The sequence below is a fragment of the Pistacia vera genome, unplaced genomic scaffold, assembly GCF_008641045.1.
Source record: "Pistacia vera cultivar Batoury unplaced genomic scaffold, PisVer_v2 Contig423, whole genome shotgun sequence".
Classification (NCBI taxonomy): Eukaryota; Viridiplantae; Streptophyta; class Magnoliopsida; order Sapindales; family Anacardiaceae; genus Pistacia; species Pistacia vera.
The window spans coordinates 9,134-19,678 of NW_022196250.1; the positions used below are offsets into that span (position 1 = coordinate 9,134).

At 35.2% G+C, this 10,545-nt stretch overlaps 1 long non-coding RNA gene across 1 annotated transcript; it reads right to left on the reverse strand.

The window, feature by feature from the left end:
- Nucleotides 1–204: 204 nt before the first annotated feature.
- On the reverse strand, nucleotides 205–1,840 carry LOC116142967. The gene is made up of 3 exons (XR_004130071.1): nucleotides 1,811–1,840; nucleotides 1,562–1,729; nucleotides 205–1,489 (listed from the first exon to the last, which is right to left on the reverse strand). It is a non-coding gene; the product is annotated as an uncharacterized LOC116142967 (long non-coding RNA).
- Nucleotides 1,841–10,545: the final 8,705 nt, after the last annotated feature.

Genomic DNA, 10,545 nt, shown 5'->3' on the forward strand with positions numbered 1-10,545 from the left:
GCTAAGTTTGCATAGAACAATTAAAATAACTTTGCAGGAATAAAACTATTGATAGACAAAAAATGCGAAAAGTAAAATTTCCATTGGTCGGCCAACGTTTAGTTACAAAACTAAACTAAAAGCAAAAAAATAAATAAAAAATAAATAAAAAAATAAAAAAAATAAAAAAATAAAATACAAAAATACAAAAGTTTATGCCACAAGGGTTGGAGCATCTTCGACAACAGGAACTTGAACAACATCTTTAAGAGCAGGAGTAGGAGCATATTTTGATGGCTCGCCCAGGGGAAGGTCGCTGGCATCAATTGGAAGCGGGGTCGGTCCTTGACCTCTTGCTTGACTGCGACCTCTTCCTTTTTGTCGCCTCCTTATTCATCCTCACTCTCATCAGACCCGAAGCTGTCTGAGTAAACAAACTCCAAGCCCTCTGCTTCAACCTTCATCCTCTCAATTTCTTTTTGGTAGATGGCAGGAAGAAAAGAGAAGTCTAGCGAGAGATGAGCCTCCCATAGTTGCTAGACCAAGTAAATCAAAGTCTCCTAGACGTAGCTTTTGACCTTCGACTTCAGTCCTTTAACCTCTTTTTTGAGGTTAACAGCCTCTGCTTTGGCTTCCTTGCGGTCGTCCCTCTCTTGGAAGAGTTGGCCCAAGGCATCCGTGTATTTGGCTTCCCAGTCAGATGCAGCTTTTTAAGCCACGACAAGCTTGTAAGCCAGTTTATTGTTGGCATCTCGCTGCTACGCTAGGTCTTCCTTGGCCCTCTATAGGTCCGTCTCAGCTTTTTGTTGGGCAACCTCGCTCCTCGAGAATTTGTCGAGAAACTCCTTCTCATTGACCGCGAGGGTCTCGGCCTACCCTTCTTTAAGTCACTTAAGCTCGGCTCGCAGTGACTCTTTCTCTTTCTCTACCACCTCGACCTTCACCAAGACATCTTCTTTGAGATTCTCTGCTTCTTGCCAACCCAGGTGATTGCCCAACAATGTTGGATAACTCTAATAAAAAAAGAGCTTGGTCACTATGCTAGCATGAAAAGGAAAAAGCAATTAGCAAAAATGAAAGGAGAAGACTTTGAAACATTGTGAAACAGAGCTTGGTCACTATGCTAGCCCTCCAATTGCTCGGTCGACTTCTATTTTCCCAAGCCTCCTTACTGCTCAATCGATTTTCTCTTTCCCAAGCCCACCTACTACTCGGTCACCTTCTTCTTCCCCGAGCCTCCTGCCGGCTCGGAGTACTTCGTTGAGCCCTTGGGGAGCTCGAGAGTACCCTTTTGCCCGACTGCCTTGGAAGCAGTCGTGGGCTTCTTTGCACTTGGGCCTTCCTCAAGTTCTCCGCTAGTTCGCTTGAAGGGCTGGCCGTGAGGAACCAGGCCCAATCGCCTCGATAGGATTTATGAGATGTTTCTTTGCTGGGATCATTGGTAGTTTCTAGGCAGCCCCATGAGCTGGCGCCTTCTTCTTTAGGTTCTTTGGCTTATCAGTCCACATATCTACAAAAAAAAACAAAACTGTTAATGACTTATAAAAATGGAGATATAAATAGCGAGCTATTGAACACTTACCTTTCTTATAGATAGTGTAGAATTTTGCTAAGCCATTGTAGAAACTGTACGCTACTAAGCAGGAAAACGTGATGAGCTAGATAACATTGTGCTTGCTGCTTAGGAGCCTCCCAAAACGTTGAAGCCGCTCTTGGCTTGCTTTAGGGAGAAAATTTTGCTTGACGTTTGCTACAAAACAAAGAAAATCAGGTAAGCTCGTGTGTCTGACTAAAAAAGCATTAAGCTTTGTGCAAAGATCAAGATACTCACTAGCCTTCAAGGCAAAGATTAGGTTTCCTCGGCTTCATAGAAGAAATATTGGGAGTCCTAATTCCCAATCTTCTTCGGGACTTCGACCAAGCCATTCAAGCGTATTTTCCTCACCTTAGAGAGATAGTACATCTGGTCTTGACTTTTCTTTAACCTATACTCGTTCACAGATAGCTTGCCTAATTTAGCTGTTTGGTATGCTATGTACATTCCTACAATTATTATATATGAGTTCCCAGTCAGTTGGAAGGGAGCAATGTCGAACCTTTTTAGTACGTCAACAATAAAATAATGAGGGGAGACGGACATCCCACACCTTAGAAGGGTGTCCAAAATCACCGCCCAACCTCTAGGGGGATTTTTCTGAGAGATACCTTCGGAGCCATCAACGGAAGTTGAGTTGCATAAATATCTTTTATGCACTCAAGTTTTTCTACCCCAATCGAGGAACTTGGTTCCTTCCTAGGTCTAGGAATTGGTGAGCTCCTTGGCGGGGGAAGTTCTACAGAAGCATTGTTTGAGGAGCCCGAAACATCGCTGTCTGAGCCCTTATAATAAAGTCCTCAGAAACTTCTTCTAGGACTCCTCTCCCGCGAACATTTTAAGTTGCTAGGGAGTTGAAAAGGCGATCTATGTTATGGCTGCTAGATGAAGACATGGTGGAAGCATGCCTCTAAATACTTAAAACAGAAGCGCCCAAGTGTCAGAGCTCAAAATATCGGTGGCCTATCCACACTTACTTTCAGTTCAAGCATCCAGGATAGCTTGCATTGACCAAGTGATACAAGCGGGTTGTTAGGATTCCCATGGCCACTTTCTTAAACCCTTATAAAACCCAAACCAGTGGTTTTACTCAAAAAACCCTAAAAAAGCTAAAGTGGCCACGATAATGGCCACCTTCGACAACATAAAAAAACTTGAAATAGAAAAGAATGAAGACAAGAGCCATACCAAAGTGCATAACACAGTGGGAGTTTGCTAGAAAGTCGCTAGTAAGTTTGAGAGAGCAACAATGGAATAAGAAGCAAATGGGTTTGAGATATTGCAAATGTGTAATTTTGATGAAGAATGCTCGTTTTTATAGTGGTGAGCATGGGAGACGAAGGGGCGAGATTTAACCTCTACCGTTGATCTGCGATGAATAACAACCCTCAATTCGTTGAGCAATCTTGACTGCTCGACGTGTCCATGTGTCGATCATCCATAAAAGGGCGATCAACCATCAGACTTCTATAATCATAATAGTTGTCGCACATCGCCTCGACTTCACACGTGGACGACGAAAAGTAACTGCAAAAGTCAACTGCATTTAATGCGACACGACCACACGAAAATTACTTACATGCCCCTCATTTCAAATTCCAAATTTATCATGGATATCGTAGCAAAAAAGCTTAAGTCTCGTTAACGTCAACTGAAGCTAAGGCTAACTGATAAAGTTCGATTAAACCTATGGTCAATGTGTAATTGAAGAGGTTTGAGCTAAATGTCAAAGCGGGCAATTAGTCTTTGAAGGTCGAAACAAACACCGAACACTAGGGGGTAGATGTTGTGTGTGATTTTTCTATTAAGCTCGGATATGTCAAAAGCCCGCGAGAATATAGTTCGACCTAGCATCAGTTTGATTCCGCATTTGTCCGACCCATCATAATCTCGTCGAAATACAACTTGACCAAGCATAAGCTAGTCGCAACCAACCCTGATAGTTGTTCGAACGAATCACATATAAGTTCAAATCCTGGATATTTCAGAAGAGATAAGATCAACAGTAATCATAGTGTGATGTTAGTGCTCAATCGTGAGAATATTGAAGTTGCACTTTTATCTTGATTGTAATTTCTTTAATTGCTCTCTTTTCTTTGTAAGAAACTTGTATAAAAACTCTCTCAAACGATGGGAAGGGGGTTAGCAAATTGTTCTAGGCATATTATAATATTTCTTGTAAGCTCTTTAAGCAATAAGAAATACAGTGGACATAAGCTCAAGATTCAAACTTGCTGAACCACTTTAAAAATTGTTCACTATTCTTTACTTTTGTGCACTTAAATTCATCAGTTTTATGGTTTTAATTAATCACGCATACATTGGTTCTGATTCCACCAAGGTCAATCGGATCACTCTAGTTAATGTATATCTTGCATCAACATCGTGAATTGAAAAACTAGTAATTTTTTAGAAGTTTATGAAGAAATATCTCAAGTCACTTTAACATAATAATTTCAGACAAAATTAGCCTTATTGAGAAATCCTTAACCATTAATCCAAAACCCATTCTTCAAATGTCAAATCCTGACTGAAGACTTGATATGCTGATCTTAAGGAGCAATTTTTTGATAGATTTCTTGAAATATTGGCTTGTTTGACAGTTTACAGCAGAAAAGAGGTAAGTTTTGATATTTGAATATTGTTTGATAGTTAAAGTTTTAAGCATGTTGCATATATGTGTAAGATACATGTTAAATAAGGTCTTTTTGGGACGATTTGTTGTTGTTATAATTGTTTAAGCTTATATTTGAGTGGATATCTTGAAAATGGGTGGTCTTAAGAAATTTGGGTATGGGTGTCGACGAACTTCAGCGGATTCGGAAAGAAATTTTGGTTGGAGGTTGAAGATGACTTTCAGTCGACAAATGGGTGTCAGCCTAATTCGGCCGATAAGGTTTTGTCCAAATGGTTAATATATATATATTAACGATTTGAGTTTTCCTTAAATTTTCTGGGATAAAATGAAAATTTTTTGGAAAATTTTTTTGAACTAATTGTTTAGGGTTTTAAAAAATACAAATAAAAACTTAAATAAACATTAAAACCAAACATGATGAATGATGAAGAGAATAATTAAAGAATTTAAAGATAATTAAAAGATTATTGAGAGATTTAAGAAAATTGAACTTACAATAAAAGTTTTCTTTTAGGAGGGCTTTGGAAGGTTTACATGAAAAGATAGTGAGTGAGGAGAAAGTTTGAGAATTGACTTTCTAAAAACTTCGTTAACATTGCACGAGTCTTCATAATTTATAGAAATCTTATCTTATTATATTATCATATGAATACTATTGAGTGAATATTTTAATAATTTTTTTAAAAGAGCATTAAATGTCTCTTTTTGCAAGGAATCTTTGACTCGTCAATATTATGCTAGATATTCTTTGAATCGGATGTCGGTTCTTTGGCTAGTCTTCTTTTTTAGAGGAGGTAATTTCAAATTGTTTGGAACAACTTAGATGATTCCATAACAGTCATCTTCATTGCTCTAGGTGAGATTGACTGAGGCACTAGAGCTTCGGTAAGATTCTTCTTCTTCATCTTCTTCTGCTTCTTCTTCTTCATCTTAGAGTTGTGAAAGAATAGTTTTGAGGTGGTTTTTAAGTTCTTTTTTTGTCTTCACTCCTGCTAAGGATACTAATGCCACAGACTCTTTTTGTAAAAAATTGATGATTGGGTACTGAGTTTGATGAGGTGAACTTGACAAAGTTGAATTTTTTCTTTGGACATGTGGGATGCATCAAATTTATCCCACTACTTGACTTTAAATTTTGAGATCAAATTAGGGATATTGCTAATATTTTGGACAATTTCATATTCAATTAGTTCAACAAATTTTTCCAAAAAAATTTTATTTTATCATTGAAGATTTAAGGAAAACTAAAAAATTTTATAAATTTATTCTTGTTCATTCTGACTCTTGTGAGTTTAATATTGAAGAGTCAGAAATTCCCTGCAAAAAGAGACATTTAATGCTCTTTTAAAAAAAATTATTAAAATATTTACTCAATAATATCCATGTGATGTTATAATAAGATAAGATTTCTATAAATTAGGAAAACTCGTGCAATGTGAACTAAGCTTTTAGAAAGCCAATTCTCAAACTTTCTCCTCCCCCACTCTCTTTTCATGTAAACCTCCCAAAGCCCTCAAAAAAGAAAACTTTTATTGTAAGTTCAATTTCCTTAAATCTTTCAATAATCTTTTAATGATCTTTAAATTCTTTAATTATTCTCTTATCATTCATCATGTTTGGTTTTAATATTTATTTAAGTTTTCATTTGTATTTTTGAAAAACCTAAACAATTAGTTCAACAAAATTTTCCAAAAAATTTTCATTTTATCCCTTAAGATTTAAGGAAAACTCAAAATTTTTATGAATTTATTCTTGTTGATTCTAACTCTTGTGAGTTTAAACACTATGAGGATAAAAACCAACCATGATTTATCACTAATTCAACCTTTCATATCATGAAAATCCTTAGTCCTTCTGATTAAGGATCCAACCCAAACCAATTCAAAAAAAATTCCCAAAATTTTGATCTGCCTGCATATATATATATATATGGTGGGAATTTGGGACCGAAAAAAAGCAGACCAAAAAACCGATCCTAGGAGGCTTGGTCCCAAACCTGGACCAGGCCCATGGAGGAGGGCCCAAGCCCTAGCTTGGTCCCTCCTCTAAGGCCCGGCCTTGGGACCGATCCCAAGCCCAAGTCCAAAACCCTTTTCCCCTTTTCCAAAAACCCTTTGGAAAATATCTAAAAACCCCACATAAATTTTGAAATTGACAAAAAAATTAAGTTTTAAATTGATATTTTACCAAATAAAAAAAAATAAAATAAAACCTATACTATAAATTAATCCCAAACCTCCATTTTTTTTCACCAACTCTCAATCTCTCATTCTCTCTATCTCTCTACTCCAATTCTCATTCATATTCTCTTCAATTCAATTTATATATTCATATTATTCAATTTCATCTCTTATTCATATTATTATTCAATTTTTTATTTAATTATTTGTTATTTTATCATAAATTCATAATAGATTCCCAAAATTATGCATTTAGAAGATCATCTCTAAATGAATTTTACGTTCTATCCATTGAAGAAATGGAATGGTTCGATCAATTTTCACCATTTTCAGAGGTAGCAACTGCAATTCAACAAAATAATCGATCGGGATTGGGTGCAGTCAAACACAAGCGAGCTACGACTCCACGACCCAATTGTCAAAGAGGCTCGTGTCCAGGGTATGACAATACTTCACTAAATCAAAACAGGCAAAGCCAAATGGAGAGGGGGAGAAAATGTGTGAGGTATATAATTTCTGTACAATCATTATCGACACTAAAAATGGGACTTTGACGATGCGGTAACACTTGAGAAGAAATACCCCCAATTAATGCAGCTATCCAGTTCATCTTCAATTGGACCCGATAAACAAATTCAAACTTAACTTAATTTTAATCTACAATCCTCAACTCTATCAACATGACAATGCAATGCAATCCAAGCACAAGAGGAAATAGCAATATACATAGATCATTATTTTATTCACATGATTAAAAATGCATTTTGTTCAGCATATATTCATGTTAGTAAAGATACAAGTAGAAAAGACATACTAAAACTTTATAACAAAAAAAATGTTCAACTTAAAAACGAATTTCAAAATTTTAAGAATATATCTATTGCGCTTAATTAAGACATACGCTTGTAGAACAAAAACAGATTTTTAAACTGTCACAATACATTACTTAGATTATAGTTGCAGTTTACAACAAAAATTGATAGATTTTAAACAATTATATATTACACATAATGTTGACACTATTTATTTTACAATTATTAAAGTTTTGCAAAAATATGTATTAACGGATAGAATTGTAGCATTAACATTAGATAATGCAGTTGCTAAGATCACAACTATCTCTTTATTTGAAAAGATTGGATCCGTGTGGTAAAAGCAAATTTTTTCACCAGAGATACGTTTGCCACATCATTAATTTGATTGTTAAAACATGTTTAAAAACTATAAATTCGAAGATTGAGAGGGTGCGCGACTATCGAATTCATCATTGGCAGTAGCAACAAAAGATGGCAAAAATACATCAAATATTGCAAGCAAGGGGACATACCGGTTCGACATTTGAAGTTATGTACGGACATGCCTATCCGTTAAAACTCCACCTACTTGATGTCGAAAAAAGCTTTGCCAACCGCAAAACAAATTACATATTTCATCAACTGAAAGAACTATCTGGAGGAATTTGTCAGCTTTGATGATTGGACGGTTTATAAATTTTTTTATTTATTTCTTGAAGTTTTTTATGATTCCACTAATACATTAAGCGGTATTTATTATCCTATAACTAATTTAGCGTTAGATATTTTACTTCAAATTTCTAAAATTTTGGCTAAATATAGATATAATGACGTCTTAATGGAAATTGTTTCAAACATGGAAAAAAAAAATACGAAAAATATTAGTTAGATATTCCATTCTTATATAGATTAGACTTTTTATAGATATTAAGTTTAAATTACTCGTAGTTAATTGTATAATTACTGAAATAAACCAGTATTTAAAACATGATTATACTTCTTATTTGATTAACTTTAAGCAGAAATTGGAAAACATTTTTTCTTTATATCAGAACGGGTACAATGAAAGTGGAACGTCCAGCAGAGACGACTAGTAGGACCCTGATGAAGACATCTATCAAGGATCGAACATATGGATGTATATAGAACATGACAGAAGTAGCAAGTCTAGCTCGTACATACATGGACCAAATGAGCTGAATCGCTACCTACAAATGGACATGTTCTACATGACGAAGAAGGAAAAACGTGAGATAGATGTACTTCAATGGTGGAACCAACATCAAATTTGATTCTCCATTGTAGCCCAAATGACACGTGACATTTTATCTGTACTGGTTTCGACAATTGCATCCGAGTCAGCATTCTCAATGAGTGGCCAAATTGTTAAAGACAAAAGATGCTCTTTAACCAATGAGATAATTGAAGTGATGATGTGCTTACGAGATTGGACTCATTTAGAGAAAAGACTACAGCAACACCCTGAAGATCCCGAACTCTCCAAGAACACAAATTTAAACGATGTAAATATTATTGACGATATAAATGAATAATTTAATTAAAAAAAATTATTTAATTATTTATTTGTAAAGTGTGAATATTACATTTACATTAAAATTAATTAATTAAATTATCTTTTTAAAGTTTAGATTTAAAACACTCTATATTTATAAATTATTATTAACCATAATTAACCCTTAATTAATTTCTTGTTTTTAAAATTAATTAAAAAATTACTAATCTCCCCCTAAAAATTACAAAAACACCCCTACTTAATTTTATTTAGCCTTAAATATAAAAAGAGTTGGTTTTGGCGGGGGGGGGGGGGGTGATGGATTTTTCTAGGACCAATCCATCCTATGGGCCTAGGACAGGTCTTAGGGACGGGTCCCGGGCCTTGAAATTTTTCATGGGCCTAGGATCGATCCTAAGCCCATATGTGATTGGGCCTAATCAGGCCTAGACCCAGGCTAGATTGGGAAAGAATATATATATCTGTGTGTGTGTGTGTGTGTGTGTGTGTGTGCGCGCGTGTAAGTTACATATTCAGAAAAGCAATCCAGAACTCTCCAAACCATAATATGCTCTTGCTTTATGATTTAACTTATAATTAGTAAAACTGCCTCACTCAAGCGTATTTCAAACCAAACAAAATCTATTCACTGCATGATTACCTTATTCTTATTTTTTGAGATGCAGGTTCTCACAAATCCAATATGTTACCACCACCTTCACCACCTTAGGAAGTTTCATATTGCATCCCCACTATCTCTCCCACAGAATGAAGTGAGTAGCGTAAATTTCACAGGTTCAGTCAACTTTAGCCCATGAGATAGTTCAGAAATATTTATGCAGAAACTGAGAAATTTATAAAACAGAAAATATTTGAAGGACATAATCGTGAAATGCAAACATATTCTGATAGTTGACAGAAATTAGTAACATTGAATTTGATGCAAAACATGCTCGCAGAAATGCATTGCTATTGCAACTATATCCAATGCTGTCAATACCAACAAGTTAACCCTACTAATCCAGCTACTGAAACTGAAACATATCAGCTCAACTATTGCCACAACATTTAGCAAGTTATCTGGCTTTAGAAATATGGCATCCAATTAAATCATACAGCCAAGGATTACCACCAGCAATACTCCAATATACTACCGAAAGCAAATGCAAGTCAGATGTTCTTAGTTGTCAACTGTCATACCCATCAATATTAATAGTCCAGAAGAAATCGGTGTAAACCAAATATACTGATGCAAAAAGGGGTGGTCAAAGGTTGAGCCCCAATTTCCAAATTATATTTCCTTGAAAACTGAAGCCTGATCAGCTTGAATTAACCAGTTAATTTTTCAATGAAGGATAATATGATATTTCCATTCCTGTAGATTATCCATCCAGTGCAAACGATTTAGAGTAGAGACATATTAGCAAATACAACTGCACATATTCTTTTTTCACTTCTAAGTTAAATTCTTCCAGCACTGACCGAGTCTTTTGGTGAGTGACTTGTGAGCTGAAATACTAAGCTACATGACTGATGTTTGCAATTACTCCAAGGGATATGATTCAGTTTTCACAACAGAAGATCCAATAAAATGGTAAACAAAGAAAAAATAGACAGAGAAATAGAGGTAAAAATTCGAATATTATCTCCAACATAATTATGTACCGCTTCGCTAGGAATCCAAAAAATGGTTTCCCAAACTCAGGAATCATCTGTAGGAAAAAGTTCTAGGAAGGCTCTTTTGAAAGAAACTCCCATGCAATTGTGAAATAGTCCAACGATTGAGGAAAAGAAAATTCAGCTTGAATTTTTTTTTTTTTTTTTTTAATTTAAATTTCTTTTCAAAT